We start from the raw sequence: 18,589 nt of genomic DNA on the forward strand, positions 1-18,589 counted from the left end.
TTAATTATTAACAACACATTATTTGTATGAAATCCTATTAACACTTTACAGCAAGGTAAAGAGAAATTTTATTATTTCTATTATCTTGATGTGTTTGGCATGAGTGAGCATTAGGAGTTGTTTTTTTTTTTTTTCACTCCACTATCTGTGTGTGTGAGCGTAACCAGATGCGAACGTTTTATTGCTCACAGTTCAGAATACTTCATGGAGGTCTCTGTTTTGTCTTGGATTACAAATAAATAAGACTTAGTTCTCCACTTTATCTCACTGCCCATCTAGGAGAAACAATCGAGATAAGAAACATCACGAATGAGACCTCCTTCCAATGGATAATGGTGTGCTCTGTTGTAGATGACGAGTGCTTAAAACACACATACGATACACTGAAACTGGACCATCAGCTTCCCACTGAAACCAAAAAACACAGCAAAAACCAAGTGGACGGACGGCTCCATCACAAAACATGATGGTTATGTGGGTGTCATATTACAACCCAAAAACAAATAAGAAATACATTGTTTTGCAAGAAAATGAAGCCAATTTATAGGACCATTAAGATGTTTCAGCTCATTTTCCTGATCATTTTTCATTACTGTAATGTGTCCAGATGTTTTACTTTTGAGTTTATGATTCTCATTATTCATAATGATCTTGTTAGATTCTCATTATTTTAATACAGTAATGAAAATAATCCTAGACACAATTTGATATTTTGAATGAGATTTTTGTTTAATCTGTAAATTATCGAATAAAATAAATGGATAAATATATTAATTAAATGCATTGTTAATACATTTATAGATGAATAAAAATAAAGAAATCTAAATACTAAAATGTGTAAACTATATATTATATATATATATATATATATATATATATATATATATATATATATATATATATATATATATATATATATATATATACATATATATATATATATATATATATATATATATACACACACACACACTTATTTATTTAATATTTGGTTATCCATCAATTTTAAAGGATTAGTTCACTTTCAAATGAAAATTACCCCTAGTTTTACACATCCTAGGTGTTCTTGACTTTCTTCTTTCTGATGAACACAATCAGAGTTAAATTAAATAATGTCCTGATGCATCCAAGCTTTATAATGGCAGCAAACGGGGGCAATGAGTTTGAAGATGAAGAAAGTACATCCATCCAAAGCAAAACGTACCCCACACGACTCTGGAGGGTTAATAAAGGCCTTCTAAAGTGAAGAAATGCATTTGTGTAAGAAAAATATCCATATTAACCAAGTTATAAAGTAAAATATCTAGCTTCCTCCAGACCGCCTTCCATATTCAACTTATGAAGAAAGTGTAATCCCTCTCGCAGTTCAAAAAGCTTACTCTACGTCCTCCGCCTTCCCTATTTTACTTTATAACTTGGTTAATAGGGATATTTTTCTTACACATATGCATCACTTCGCTTCAGAAGGCCTTTATTAACCCCTGGAGTCGTGTGAAGTACGTTTATGATGGATGGATACACTTTCTTGAGTTTTATATAGTTGGTCCTGTTCACTGCCATTATAAAGCTTGGATGCGTCAGGATATTTATTAATATATCTCAGATTGTGTTCATCAGAAAGAAGAAAGTCATATACACCTAGAATTGCTTGAGGGTGAGTAAATCTTGGGCTAATTTTCCTTCTAAAGTGAACTAATTCTTTAAGGCAGTACAAGTACTAGCATGATGTATAAAAGCTTCCAAATAATATATAATTTTTATGTACTGTGGTAATAAGAATTTGGTAAATGTGAAAAAACTAGGGCTGCAACGATTAATCGCGATTAATCGTTTGCAAAATAAAAGTCTGTGTTTACGTAATATATATGTGTGTGTTCTGTGTATAATAATTATGTATATATAAATACACACACATTCATGTATATATTTAAAAAAAATATATATTTATATATAAAATATTTATGTTTATATGTAATATAAAATATATATAAATATATATATATATTTATAATACATGCATACATTTCTAAACTTTATACCTGTATGTGTGTGTATTTATATATACATAATTATTATACACAGAACACACACATATATATTACGTAAACACAGACTTTTATTTTGCAAACGATTAATCGCGATTAATCGTTGCAGCCCTAGAAAAAACAATGCAAATAATATGACTAAATCAGCTTTTTATTCAGCCAAAATATAATTGTATTTCTTCTGAAGTTTGGAAATGTGACCTGCATGGACATGTTTCTGAAATTCAACCATACGATGTAAACAGCTGTTATCTATAGCCCTGTACAACACTGTCACATTAACAATGTAATGAGTAACAACTGAGCCTTTGGCCTGATTTGTCCACACAACGACATAAACATGCACACACAACAAAACCAGCAGTCAATTATTAATGCGTCCTCTCGCTTTGTACACCAAGAGCAATACAATTACCTTCTGCACCATGATAACAATGCAATGCTTTATAACAGTGTATGATCAACACGTGGAGTTCATTGCCACTATGATAAATAATCTCTTCTAATTTAGTAAAGTGTGAATTGAGGCAGGATTAGCCTTAAAGTGTCCAACATTAAGGGATTAAAAGGTGGTTATAACTCTTGGTTTTATCTGTTTTACGTTCCACTGACACCCTTGAAGCATTCCTGAGGGCAACTTCTTAAACCTGTAATCTCGCCCCATCCCCCGCGGCATCTCAGACCCCCCACGCTTTCTGGAGCCGCATTCCCTCAGTTTCGGGTTACAATCCGGTTTCAAAATGCATGAATTAAATGTGCACTGAATAGCCAATAGCCAATTTGTCTTGAGCTGTTACTCAATTCCAAGAACGCAGAGAACGGACTTGTGTTCTCGTGAAGTTCGGTCTTGCAAGGCGACCTTGAAAGAACAATCTTGGAAGGACACGAGGACAGAGAACGCATCATTTGAGAATTGAGATGTACTGCGATCTTGTTGCTCAAATGAATGTCCCAGCATATTATAAGTGGCTAATGCACAATAAATACAACATAACACAAACAATTGTCATAACCTATTAAAAAAATTCTTTCATATTATGATAGGCATTGTTTTCATATAATTTTATATCTTTTTATTTCACCGCGTGTATTTATAAAAATGAGTAGCCTTTGGCTGTTATGCTGTGTCAATGTTAAGATTATTTTTATATGCCAATAAAAATACTGCAGGCTTTCTTCAGGTTATCATTTTATTAACGGTTTACTTTCACGAGCCGTCACGTATTTGCGAGCTTGTAGCTGGAATCTCACAAGAACTTTAAAGCTTACAGGCTTCCGTACGTCGACCGCCGCAGCGTCTTCTGGGATTTTTAACGGTTCGATTCCCTCCAGTTTGCATTCAATGCATCCTCGATATCAAGAACACATCCGGGTACTTTCATGTGTCCTCCGTTCTTGCGTTCTTGAGTATTGGAACGAACTTCGACGGTTGAAGATGACGTAGAGCAAGAACACAAAGACGCAAGATCGCCGAAGAACGCATATTGAGAAACAGCCTTGAACTCCATATTGCCACCTATTGGTGCGGATGCCAAACACTAATTTGCCAAACAAAAGCGTACAATAATGAGAGAGTGACGAGATGCAGACCTTATTCCACCAAGTGCAACATGTTCCTAGACTAACAAGATGCAGTGTTGCCAATTGCTTTCAGTTGAAAGTAGCTAAAATTGGTCGCTAAATGTCGCTAGATGACGTCAAACTGGTGAGTCCACTGATCTATATTAATATAAATATAGATCAGTGGGCGAGACATGGAATCTATATAAGGTTTGTAAAAAGTTGCTAGGCTTTTGACAAAAATCTCAAAAGGGGCGAGGAAGTCGCTATATCTATAGCGACAAAACTGCTAAATTGCCAGCTCTGCATCTTTGTTAATCCTGGAACAACATTCCAATCAAACAGATTTGTGGGCCAAGTTTATGCTTTACAACCAAGTTAAGGTGCTTCTACATCAGTTTTGTTCATCTTTTCCCTCTGATTTTAGGGATAACTTATGGGTAGGGTGAAGTTTAGGGGTAGGGATATGGTTAGGACAAAATTTTTGACAGGAACTTTGTTCCAGGATTAACAAAATTTGCCTAACTCTGCAAAATTTAGGATGTGCTACAGAGATACAGCGAGCGGTATTCATCTGGTCATGTGATCACAAAATGCCGGCCTCTATGAGGAGGTCCAACTGCAGAATAAAACTGGTATCTCAAGTGAGTTTATCATTTTAACCCTTTAAGTCCTGAAGGCATTTTTAGAGTTGTTTTAGAGTGACATACACAAAGTAAAGACTCCAAAACTATAGCAAGGAGGGTCAAAAAGGTAGGTATCGTTTGATAGAAAACTTTGTACATTTTTAGAACTGCTGATAAAAGACAAAAATATATATAATTTTACATATCTTTCTTCATCAGGAGCATCCACTGTAAGTAATGATGTGCCATTTTCCACGATCAGAGTTTTATGAAAGTTTTATGTGTCATAACTCCGTGAGGAACATCTCGTGATCGGCGCAATGGTTTATGTTGATTTTGGACATCGTGAGAATCTGCTGTAAATAATGATGTGCCATTTTCCACTATCGGAGCATGTTTCATGAATTTACAAGTGAAAACATTACATAAATGCCACATCCGTATATTATTTACATATGGGTCTTGCTGGGCTTCACATACAAAAACTTGCCCAAGTTTAGTCAAAGCCCAAAACAATTATGCTTTTTGTATTCTACTCCATGAGACCTTTTAAATGACATATGACATGATTATCTGAGCTGTTTGATGTTTTTGACACAATGCAGTGCATAGTACAAAAAAGTTTTTCGTAATTTATGAAAAACATTTTTTTATTTATCAACAAATAACTCAGCACTACTTAGGAGTTAAAGGGTTATATTACCCCAAAATGAAAATTCTGTGATTAATTACTCACCCTCATGTCGTTTCACATCCGTAAGACCTTCTTTATCTTCGGAACACAAATTAGGATATTTTTGATAAAAAAAAAAAAAAAAAAATGCCAGCAAGATAATTAACACTTTTAGATGCCCAGAAAGCTACTAAAGACATTTAAAATAGTTCACGTGACTACAGTGGTTCAATCTTAGTGTTTTGAAGCGACGAGAATATATTTGTGCGTCAAAAAAAACAAAAAAACAACAGCTTTATTCAACAATATCTAGTGATGGGCAATTTCAAAACACTGATTCATGAAGCTTTGAAGCTTTGCGAATCTTTTGTTTCGAATCAGTGGTTAGGAGCGTGTATCAAACTGCCAAAGTCACGTGATTTCAGTAAACGAGGCTTCGTTACGTCATAAGTGTTTCGAAGCGTTTAGAAATTTCAATGGTTCACGTGACTTTGGCAGTTTGATACACGCTCCGAACAACTGATTCGAAACAAAAGATTTTTCAGTAGTATTTTTTCGTAGCTAGGTGGCGCCCGCCGGCGGTACACTCCAGTTTAGCGGGATGACTCAGCACTCGTTAAGAATTGTTCAAAATAGTTGGATGCATTAAAAAGTTGAGTTTCTAAGCTTTTTTAACCATTTTGGGTTATTCCTGTCAGTGGTTGCCTAGTAATTTGACTATGATTTTTTTCATGGGGGGTGGTGTACCGCCGGTGGCACACTTCAGGTTTAAGCGGTTAAAAAGATTTCTCAAGAGTACAATTTGTTTGTTTGTTTATCATTTGATGATCTGGACATCAGAAAGCATGGCTGATAACCGCATGACCTACTTTATGAGGAACCACAACTTAAATTCAAAAGGATTGGCCTGAATAGGAACGCGACTGCTTCCTTACCTAATCTATCTTGTCATTGTATTTCCATTCGCACACAAAAGCTGTTGGGTGCATTGTAAAAGAATAAATATTCCATCGTAAAGAAAAGGATGCTCAGCGGTTAAACTTGTTTCAACATAAAACTGAGCAGATGTGACCCATTAGTTTCCCTCAAACAGATTTCAGCATTCGTCCAGGAGATCTTTTCAAAGCACAGGTGCACTTTGAAGAATCCAATGACAGAGACACTCTAAAGTCTCTTTAGATCAGTGGACAAAACATGGACAGGTGTGCTGAGCTCAAAACAGACCACTGCATACTTTATTAACAACCCATAACAGTGACTGAACACTAAATGACAATGCTTTACTACGATTAAGAGAATTAGGCTGCTCAGACTGCAGGCAAATTGGATTTTTTTTCTCAAATCAGATCTTTTCAGGCAGACTGTCCGCACTATTCATTGTAAGCAATCAAATAAGATTTGTGTTCAGACATAACCAACCTATCTGCATGAGTTGAAAGAAAGTCATACGGGTTTGGAACAAGATGATGGTGAGATTTTATTGTTTGCGTGAACTATTTCTTCAACTGCACAAGGCAATGAGGCAATGAACTTTGGATTACATGCATCTTTCTTGTTACAAATAACAGGCAAAGCTCTTCTTCAGGAGGGAAGTGAAACAATCTGACCTTGACAGTAGAAAAAAGAAAAAGAAAAAAGCAGCCCATAATTGGAACAGGCATGCCAACATTGTGTGAACAGGTTGTGATTTTAAATGGTGTCTGACTTTTCTTTCACATAATGAAGAAAGAAGAAAAACACCTCATTAAAAGGATGAAATTCTTGGAAAAAGTAGCTTGGGGGTATGATAAAAAAAACATTTAATATATTGTTTGTATATTTGTGTAGGCAGAAACAGTACAGATTTCTACAGTACCTATTAAGTCAAGAATACTGATTTCATTTCAAATCATTTTAACTAACCAGATCATATGCATTAATATTAATTTAGAATATAGACAAACCTTATTTTACTGTAACTGGCAATATGTTTAATCTGCCCTATTAAGCATTAATTTTTTTTCTATTTAAAACAAACAAACAGAACATGAATCTATCAATTTACACTTCTATAATTCAAAGTGGCTGCTGCTACACTGCTACACACAAAAAAAGGTTTGTTTTTACAACTTCTCACAAATCTTTTGTCAAATCAGCTTAGCTTCACAAACATTGTTCAGGTAACATAATATTTTGAGTTTCTGTTGAATAAACTAATCTCGTTCTTTGTATCAACTCAAAATTATAGTTTAAATGTACTCAAACTTGAGTATGGCCGTACTGTATTTTTTGTAACCTTGCATACATGTATGCGCAGGTCGCACATGCGCATTTAATGTTTTTGCAGTAATTAAGGTGGCAACCATGCCCTGGGGTGTCGATTCACAAGGTAGTCAAAGAAAAACTGCATAAACAGAACAGACGGGAACACATGCGAGCTACAGCGACAATGGAGGCCTATATAGACGAAAGATTGTGCGAAGAGGTTAGAAAGTACCCTCATTTGTACAACTCTTGCATCAAAGAATACAAAGATGTTTACATGGGTTGTAACTCATGGAGAGAGATTGCTCAAAACTGTCGAATGCCTGTGTACGCAAGTCAAATTAAGTATACTTTGCAAGGCTGTGTATTCGACTGTGCACATAAAAAAAAACAAAAAACAAAAAAAAAAACACGAAGGCAACCAGGTTAGGCTACTTTAGGTTAAACCAACAAATAATTTTTACAATGTAATTGTGTCTTTAATCATTTCTGTGCATGATGTTAATCTAACGCCACATCCACAATAATACGGTTTGATTTAAAAATGTAATTTTCCAATGAAAATAACATTTTCTAAAGTGTCTCCACGTTCTGTTTTCGCTGGAGGAAAACAATGAACTCAGTGGAAATTCTGGTATCGCTCCCGCATCACATTATAAAAACAGCATTTAGTAAAAATCTATTGATAAACACACACCTTTTTCTCTTCAGATAATGGCACTGCGCCGCTGCGGACTGAAGAACACGCTGACTGAAAGACAGGAAGGAGCCAAAGCCTGCTGCCATTTTCATACAAGGTTTAAAGGGAACAGAAGCGATAAATTTGTTTACAGATTGTGGAGCTAATCACAATTTTAAGAAAAATTGAGGGTACGCCACAGCTTAAAATATTGAAGTGCTGATGTGCCGAATTCCTACCCCCTGCCAAATTATTACCCCCTAGTATTGGTATAGGTTTAGTATTAGGTGTGGGGGAGGGGTTAGGATTAGGGTTGGGGTTAAGATAAGACAATCAGACAACGACTTCAATGAGGGAGGTAATAATTTGGCAGGGAGTCGAAATTCGGCACAACACCTGTACTGCGTACCAATGCTTACTGGCCCACTTCGAGCACGGTATATAATATATGCATTTATAAATGTGCATTTATGCACAAAAATACTTTGAAATTTAAAGTATTTTTTGAAATTAACAATTAAGATTTATGTTATTTTACAATTAAGATATACGAGTCATTAAATTTAAATTTGTCTTGAAAATGCCAATGACAGTTTTTCAAAACCAATTAGACCAATACAAAGAATACATTTATAAGAACTTGGCACATGTGTTTTAATAAACGTGATTTTTAAATGATTTTTTATTTTTTAATTATGAACACTCTGACTCGGAGTGCATTTTTGTACATATTAACATCAGCACAAGAATCAAGTTGAGTTTCTTTTGCAGTAGCGAAATATACAGAAAAGCAAAATCCAAATTCTAAAACTGAAAATCCAAAATGGATTGGAACAACCTTTGAGTCAGGAGGTAACAGATGATGCTTTAAAAATGCATTCTAGGTTTGGAACAGTGATATTCACACATACAAAAAGCTTCTCCACAAATCGCAATGCATAGCTTTGGCATCAGGAAGAAGTAAAAGCAGAAACAATACAAGGTAGCACCGCTTGATTGTTGTTTATAGGCAGCGCTTTTAAATATAGCCCGGCTCTGTCATTACGGTCACCACATGATGACAGAGTTCTTTGTCGTTTGCTGGAATTTGTGTGCAGTGCAACTTACACTTCTCATTTTGCAGTTAAACTCCTATAACTCAGTAAAGCACAGCCCCAAATCTCATTGTCAACAATAAAAGTTTTCTCCTTTCTCCTTAGGCAATTCCAAACAGCTCGAGTTTCAGGTCTATTTTAAACACGCACCCGAAGCAAAATATATTCAACAATATCTAAGAGTTTGAAGAAACAGAAGTTTCAACAGAAGTTAAGCTCGAACTAAAACACTCAGAACCACAAAAGTCTATAATACCCAGACAATGTAAAGCCAGAAAAGCAATAGGTTAACAATCTGAACTTTCATGCCACTATACTTAGTTTATTTCCTCAAACCAAAGTTGGGGGGGGAAGTGTTTAACTAATTAATTCTGATGATTCTGTCAGAATCACAGTGAGAAAGTGCCCATTCAGGATGAAAGAATTTTGAGTAATTTTCCCTGGAAAAGAATAGAGGAACAGGAAGTTTTGTGATTTTGTTCACCTGCAGCTCATTTACTTGCTGATGTTTTTTTTTTTCCTCCATTTATTGGTATTAGCCTATACTTATATTTAATTGTGAATGCTTTTTTTTTTTTTTTTTTACATTTAAATGACCTTTGCTTCAACCTACTTAAAGATATTTAAAAAGTACTCTGCTGAATCTTTGGCAAATCTCAAGATGAATATTCATTTTCATACTGCACATTCAACTGTTGTGATGCATGAATTTACTTGTAGCACTTAAAATTAGTTATTTTAGATCTTACAATTAAATTTATCTAGACAAAATGTATAGAATTTTACTATTGGGCCATTTACTGTTAATCTGCCATAACATGAAAATAATTATAATATCAGCCAGAACTTTAATATTGTTTCATCCCTAGTTTTATGCAATAAAATGTTAGTTATTTTGCTTATGTAAAAATTATTGTAATTTTAACTGTAAAATGCGACAGTAAAAACCCGTTATTTGGTTAAAAGTTCCCTTACAACATACAGAGAAAAACAGTAATAGATCTAACCTTACATTGTGTAATTTTACAGTAAAATACTGTTATACTGTTTTTGAAGTAAAAACAACAAATCATCTTAAAATTTACAGTGAAAAGCCATAAAATTACATTCCCAGATTTTCCTGTGAATCACTTCACATTTGATGGCTTTTAATTTTAATAAATATGTTTCTTCATAGTTTTTTGTTATCATTTATGTGCAGTAGGGTTTTATATTGCATCTTATGTTGTTAAATTATTGTTTATTGCATTTTAGTAGTATCATTGTTACCATTATGGTGATTGTTTTGTGTTTGTGTGCATGTGCGCTTTCTATAGTATTTTCCTCAGCTTGTGGAAAAGTTACTTGTGATGAACTTCATGTGGGTTTCTCTTTATGTTATTACGGTGATGCCAGTATATTTTAAAAGTACAACAGATTTAAGTAGAAACATGGCCTCGCTTCTGGACTTACCAGTTTAAAGTGTAATTTTTCTTTTTTTGTAAATTACAGTTTTAAACTAAAATTTGCAGGCTGTTCTATAAACATGTTTACATTTTTACAGTATTTTTGTGTATCTGTTAGATCTCATCTGATTAACATCCATATATCCCTTTTACCTACTTATATAAAATATATTAGTATATACTAAGTATATAAAGTATATAAAATATATACTACCATTCATAAGTTAGGGGTCAGTCCTTTTTTTTTTTTTTTTTTTAGAACGAACTAAAAAGTTTTATTTAGTAAGCGTGCATTAAATTGATAGGTTTCCACAAATTTTAGCAGCATATTTAGCTGGTGTCTAAGCCTGGGCCAAGCTGGTCTGTTTGTTGGTTTTAGAGGAGTTTTGAGTATTTATCAGGTTGGAAGACCAGCTGGACAACCAGATACAACAGATAAACACCAGCTTGGCCAGGCTGGGAGACCAACTAAACCAGCTAAGACCAGCAAATCCCTAACCAATGACAACAGTAATGCTTTTCTTGTCAAAAACATCTAACTAGCTGTGCACCTGGAGTTCTTTGGTACTGTAATGACCTGTTTACACCTGGTATTAAGATGTGTTTTGGTCGATTGGATCACAAGCGGATGACGCTAAATACAGGTGTAACCGGGATCTAAAACGTTTTCAGCTTGTCCACTTTCGACCACTTCCAGAGGTGGTCGAAAACGCATTTGACTGGATTGCTTTCGTAGTGTAAATGCTCAAGTGGTCAAATGCGTTCAAACAGCCACAAAAGACCGCCTACTGAACTAACGTGTAAACATCATGGGAAGCGCACTGCCCAGACAGGATTTAAACTGTCGACTGAAGACCTAAATTTAGTTTGAAGACTAAAAATGTACCAAGCACAATGTTCTCTCACCATTCTGATTTCTAACACACACACACAGCATTCAGCTGGTCTTGTGGCTGTCAGAGCAGAAACAAAAGCTGATGCTCTCCGTATGTTTTCCATCGTCTCCTTTCGCCTTCATTTGTAAATTGTGCAAGCTTATTTCATCCATTAGATTGGAAGATCTGAAAAACCCATTCATTTACTCACATATAGACCCTCCTCTTGAAGAAATCAGGACAGAAGTGGACAAAAGAGATGAATTAAAACACCAGGTGAAAATAGGAATGAGTTTCCCTCGTCCACTTGTGATCCGATCGAAAAAAAAAAAAACGCATTTTAATACCAGGTTTAAACAGGGCCTATGTCAGTAAAACAGCGTTGAGAACTTCAAGGTCACGTCTCCAGCCAGAGATACAAAATTTGGAAGTGCAGTTTTGGGTGGGTCGGTTGTTTTTGCTTTCTGTCAGAAATGCTTTCAAGAGCTCAGGAAGAGGAGTATGAACAAAATCACCTGTCATGTGCCTGGGGGTCACGGGGCACAAGAAACAAAAGGCATGTGAACTCATCTTTCAAAGGCCCCCCAGCTCTGTCTGACAGATATCCAAACACAGAGAACAATGACGCTTTCAAAACATTTCACTCTCATCCTTCATCACCATCAAAGAGCTACAGACAGTGCGGCAGACCCATATAAAGATGTTTTTGTTCCATTTCTTCCAAATTAGTCTTGTTAATTCATTGGTAGATCCAGATACCCAAATGTCATACACATTTCGAAACATATCCAACAGATGTTACTGAATTGTAGCCAGCAGCACATCTCCAGAATGAATGAAGCTTTGTTAGGCTGTAGGTGGTAGAGAGAGAGAGAGACGATAATAAAAGCAGGTGTGTGTAAATGACAGTATTGGGTGGATTCCAGACAATGAATCATTCCTGAGGGCAACAGGTCAACGGGAATATCAGGACTGTTCAAGCAACTAGTAATGACGCCATGTCATTCAACAAGTACTTAGATCCTCAACAACATACAAAAGAATGATTATATAATACCTTGCACACAAACTGTGTGCCCAGAAAGTGTTTAGACATGAGTCATATTTAAAAATCAAATCAAATGCCATTTATTTTAAAGAAATATATGCAAGCACTTTTAAAACAAAACACTTTACAATAAGAAGTTTGTTGGTTTTAAAATATACAACAGATATACGGTTTAAAATGACAGACACGGATAGCCAGGCTGTTGGATTCAAAAGTGCCTCCACATACTGGGCTGCACAATATATCGAATGCTTTTGTCACGCGCATTTCGCCAGTAAAGCTGGTTCCCTGATTACCGCTAAATCGCCATCACCTGCTTTCAAATGAAGCGGCATTTAATAGACAGAGCCGTAGATCACTGACAAGCTACGCAATATCGTGTTCATTATCTCAGATGAATCGCCTTCGATATTGAACGTGATATTGCGTAGCTTGTCAGTGAACTACGGCTCTGTCTATTAAATGCCGCTCCATTTGAAAGCAGGTGAAGGCGATTTAGCGGTAATCAGGGAACCAGCTTTACTGAGGAAATGCGCGTGACAAAAGCATTCGATATATCGTGCAACCCTAATGTATATATTAAGGTTCATCACTAATTCAAGAGCCCTTGCCCATCATTGTTTACTGTACTCTCATGTTGGTTGGCCTGTGTTGTCATCTCAGACTCAAGCACTTTTACTTACTTATATATAAAATCATCTTATTTACGTATTCATTGCGTATTTACAGCAGAGTATTATTCAGCAAGGTGTAAAGAATTATGGTCTTCGCTCACAAGACTTATCTTTTAAACATCCCGAAAGTTCACAGAAATATGGGTAAACGGGCATTTAGCTATGCTGCTCCATTTGATTGCAACCAGTTTCAAGACAAATTAAGTTTAAAAGAGTTGGTATCACTAAATGTTTTTAAGGTTATTTTAAAGGATCTAGTTTCTGAGTGATTTGATTGTAATTGTTTTTGAGTGATTTTGTGTATTTCTGTATATGTAAATGAATGTATTTGTTATATGTTCAACTAAATGTGCTGCCTGTCTTGGCCAGGACCCTCTTCTGACGAGAATATATTATATTATATTATATTTATATATTTATATATATTTATATATATATATATATATATATATATATATATATAAAATGACCTTGGGACCAAATATGATCGTAAAATTTACGATTTGAATGAAAAACTGTACACACTAAAAAAAATGTCCCTTTAAGACAAGTTGTTTCACTCAGCGGCCATCTTTGAAACGCGTCTCGGGCACTGCAAGTTCAGCTCCTATCCAAGCTTTCGATTCAATTTCATATTTGAAATCACCAATGAAATCTGACAACAACTGTCTCATAAATTGTGTTTTTAAATGCCCGAATCATGACAAAAAAAAACAAAAACAGCATTTTTCAGGCTGGATCGAGCTAATGCACATGTGCAGACCTAAGTATGCGTCTCGTGTCATTTTGGAGGTGCGCGTCTGACTGTTTCTATAGGAACCGGAGCTTCTAACGGCAGCTGCGATGACTTTACCAATTGCCGATTGTCTCTCATTTAGAAGGCGGGACTTATTCCGCCATACTGCCTCTTGCATCATTCAGTCTTTGGTTAAAAACGACCCAAGTTGGGTGAAAATTGACAAACTCAGCAATTGGGTTCATTTTAACCCAGCGAATGGGTTGCTTTAACCCAGTGGTTGGGTTAAATGTTTGCCCAACCTGCTGGGTAGTTTTATTTAACTCAACTATTGTTTAAAAATGACTGTATTGCTTGCTTAAAATGAACCCAAAGTATGTTGGAAATTAACATGCATGTTTAATAAATGAACATGAATAATAATAAGCATTTATTAAATTGCTTATTAATAAAAGTTCACCTTTTGATTATTATTGTTGCCTCTAGTAATTATGTGTTTGATATTTTGGGTTCATTTTAAGCCAGCCATATAGTAATTTTAAACAATAGCTGAGTTAAATTAAAACTGCCCAGCACTTTAGGCAAACATATAACCCAACCGCTGAGTTAAAACAACCCAATTGCTGGGTTTGTCCATTTTCAATCCAACTTTGGTTGTTTTCAACGCAACATTTGTACGACGGTCCTAACTCCAAGCCGAAAACTTCTCGCTCAAGTGGGGTGAGAGCAGATCATACAAAACTGTACGAATGAGATCATATGAAATTGCAACAAGTCAAAATAGTTACAAATTGCTGAGAGACTGTGCTTGCAGCATTTGTTTTCAGATACCACTTGGTTTGATATTTTGAATCTAATGCAATGACATTCATACATTTTGGAGGCAACAACCTTACCTTCTCTAAAAAAGATCATAAAAATACTAAACTACCATAATTTCTCATTCAAAGCTATACAACATACACGAAAACGTTACCGAGAACCACCATCGAGAAGCATTTCTTGGCAAAGTGTTTCCTGCGCAATTCCAAAAGCCAACAGTTTTGTGTTATAAAACATCTCTTAAACGGAACAGAACAGCTAAAAAATTTAGCTTATTTTTTTGTAACTCTTGCAAATCTAACATATTTACACCCCACAAGTTTGCATGAAACTTCAAAACATTGAAAAATGAAACTCTATATGCCTACATGCCAATAAAAACAGATTACTCACCTATAATGCTATCTTTAGAAAGTGCAAGACTTGTCTGAAAGCGCGAGACAGTTGAAGCCACCTGATTTGGTACGTGAGAGTCCGTGTGAAGCGTTAGGAGGGGCCCGGAGACAAATCTGAAGTGGTGCCGCCATTCCGTTACCAGGGAGACTGATGCTCTTTCAAAGCGACCGACCAATGGCGAGGCATTGCGATTGTGTTGGGACAAAAGTCACATGACCAGTGTTTGAGCAGCACACAAAACATGAGTGGGGTTGGGGTGGGCAGGAGTTGTCGGGGCATTCGGGGGAGGAATGGACGCTTGAAAGAGTCACAAAAGAAATCAAACGGCAAGCAATCACACCATGGTGAGGCACCAACTTTATGCTTGTTTAGGGGCCATTCCTTCAGCCAAGCAAATCCAGTGACCTTTAACAAGCACTAAGAATCTGTGAAAACACATTCTTTTTCGATTGAACAATAACTGTTAAACCAAACTTTGACGAGGTTAAAAAAACGCACCTCAGAATCATGAAGGTATAACAACGCTCCTTCAAACTATCAAACTAATTTTGTTCAATTGTGTTTCGAATGATGTTATTTCATGAGGTTCATCACGTTAAGTGCCCTACGAACATTGCTGCGACTCTGATGTAATCATGGAGCAATGTTACGGTCCATAAAACTCCAGTCAACAATAGTTCATCTCTGTGGTAGATTGTCAGTTTGCAAAAGGGATGTTTTTCTTTGATTGATCTTACTGTGACAGAAATGAAAATAACACAAAATGTTCAACCTTGAAGAATTCAAGCAGAACGGGATGGATAGATTCAGACTGGTAATATTGATTTATACCACAATTTACATAAGGAGGGCAAAGTTCAATTACAATTAAATCTGTTCAAATATTTTGTGATTATTTACTCACATCTTTATCTCACATCGTTCCAAACCTGTATGACCTTATTTCTTAAATAGAAAACAAAAGGAGATATTTTGAAAAATGTTCACACTGCTCAGTTCCATGAAATGAAGGTAGACAATGGCCATTTAAAGGGTTAGTTCACCCATAAATTTCTGTCATTAATTACTCACCCTCATGCCATTTCACACCCGTAAGACCTTCGTTAATCTCCAGAACACAAATGAAGATATTTAGTTGAAATCCAATGGCTCCGTGAGGCCTGCATAGTGAGCAATGACATTTCCTCACTCAAGATCCATTAATGTACTAAAAACTTATTTAAATCAGTTCATGTGAGTACAGTGCTTCAATATTAATATTATAAAGTGATGACAATATTTTTGGTGCGCTAGATAGTGCGCACAGATAGTGTGCACAGACTTTAAAAGGTTCGCACACTCAACTGTGCACAAGATGAAGCGGGACACGGAAAATGAAGTAAGGCCTATACCCATGGCTTAAAAGACAACTTTTATTTTCTTTCACACACAGCACAGAGAAACAACTTCCTAATAAAGTGACCAAACTTCTTGTCAAGTAGACGAAACTGATGTACACACCACTCAAAGATATAGAAGAAAATGAATAAAAACATTTTGGATCAATAAACCTTGAAATATTAAAAACTGTTTAATCAAACATTAATTTACAGATTTGAATTAGAGCAGAATATACCGTTCTAATAAATAAAAATAGCATAATTTAAAAAAACGAAACAGCCATAATTAACCCAGATAGCACACGTATGTCTGCAAGATGTCTGTACTTCATCTGGAAAGTATCTGCTGTTTACAAACATCTTATAGACATCTTTAAGATGTCAGTTTTACATACATTCTAAATCATAAACATCTTAAAGACATCTTCTAAACGTCTATTTGACATCTGACAGGAAGTGTCATATAGACGTATTGCAGATGAGCAAACACTCTAAAAAACGTCTTCCAGACGTAAAAATACACACATCATATAGACGTCTCCGAGATGTACGTGTGCTAACAGGGAAGTCACAACTGCAAAATGCCTAAAGTGCAGGGGAATATATATAAATATAAATAAAGTACACCATAAAGTGCATACCGTATGCACGCCAAAACTCATTTCGGCATATACATTCCACGACACTGCACACGTATTATTGATACGCATTTTCGTGTGATCGGGCACATAAAATCAGATATTGAGCACACCCATATCTCATTTCATAACACCTCTGCAAAGATTCCACTGTGAGATTGGTAGTCGAATCAGGCTCCTCCTATCGAAGCATCGAATCGTCGACTATTCAGGGTCACCCTACACTGCTTCATTAAGCTTCGGAGCGTTATGAATCTTTTGTGTCGAATCATGATTCGGATAGCGTGTCAACCCGCCAAACTGCTGAAATTTGGCGCTTCGACTTTGGCGCTTCGAACCGCCGATGCAACACAAAAGATTCATAACGCTATGAATTTTCGTTAAGCATGCCATAGGTTCTGGGTTTTAATCCGCCCTCGTGTCGTTTTTTTCTTAACCAAGATGTTAATCAGTGATTGTATATCAAGAGCACGTTTATGTGCATTTTGTTTTGTGATTTCACAGGAACGAATAGAGAGTCTCCGGTGTTAAGTGATATATTAAAGCACTCCTCCGTGAAGACTGAGCAGTGTGCACGAGCATCAAGAGAACAGTTGCGCCATAGCAGCGGCAGCAATGACTCTGCATGATTTTTAAAAATCAACATCACAGTGCCAAATCGCATCTTATTTAACACAAACGAACGAATTGCTAATCAACTACAGTAGAAGTGTTTCTTTTGTATTAGATACATCCGTGTCGTGAGATGTTTCAAAGGGTGGTGGGGACAATATCAACCCTGGCAAAAAGTGGTGGGGACATGTCCCACCCATCCCACCCGCAAATTACGCCTAAGAGGTTGAACCACTGCAGTCACATGGACTATTTTAACGATGTCTTTAATACCTTTCTTGGCCTTGATGCTTGTTGCAATGACGTTGCTGCCTATGTGTGGTTCAGAAAGCTCTCGGATTTAATCAAAAATTTCTTAATTTGTGTTCTGAAGATGAACGAAGGTCTTACGGGATTGGAACGACATGAGGGTGAGTAATTAATGACAGAAATTTCATTTTTTTGTGTTAAAGGTGCTAAAGAGGATGTTTTGTTTTATAAATTTTTTGCAATAGTACTTGAAACGGTCTTTACTAACTGATAAAAGACAATTTATTAGGTGCACTGAAAGGAATAATATTAATATACATCATCTGTGCACGAGTAGGGCCTTAAAAACGTCAGCTGATGATCGCGTAAACGATTGGCCCTCTGTCTTGTCAATCACTGCCATGACGTTCCTTGTGAGAGACGAGCGCGGCTGCGCGCTCCAGTAACTTTCCACACTCCACAGGCGCCGCATGCAATGTTTTTGTCCGGAGACAGGAGTAACAACTGCAGATTATGAGTTACCTGCGGTGAGTCCGACAAAACGAATCCACGAACACGACACAGCGAATGCCGATGGTAAACACTCGTGTTCGAATACGAGCGTTTACTAGTTTTGGGAGGCCTTCCTTCAAAGGAGGGGGGTTGTTCTTACGCATGCGCTCATTTCAAAAACTGTCTTTGGTTTCTGAGTCGACGAAAAGATCCTCTTTAGCACGTTTAAGTAACCCTTTAAAACTAAATAAATAAAAATGAATACTTTTTAAAAATGTATTTCAACAACTTAAATTTTGGCC

The 18,589-nt window shown here is 36.1% G+C and overlaps 1 protein-coding gene across 1 annotated transcript in view; it reads right to left on the minus strand.

Annotated features, from left to right (window-relative positions):
* rassf7a (Ras association domain family member 7a) overlaps positions 1-18,589 on the minus strand; it is a 63,902-nt gene that overhangs the window by 35,654 nt on the left and 9,659 nt on the right. The window lies entirely within an intron of this gene.

The sequence above is a fragment of the Chanodichthys erythropterus genome, chromosome 24 (assembly GCF_024489055.1).
Source record: "Chanodichthys erythropterus isolate Z2021 chromosome 24, ASM2448905v1, whole genome shotgun sequence".
In the NCBI taxonomy this organism is placed as follows: domain Eukaryota; kingdom Metazoa; phylum Chordata; class Actinopteri; order Cypriniformes; family Xenocyprididae; genus Chanodichthys; species Chanodichthys erythropterus.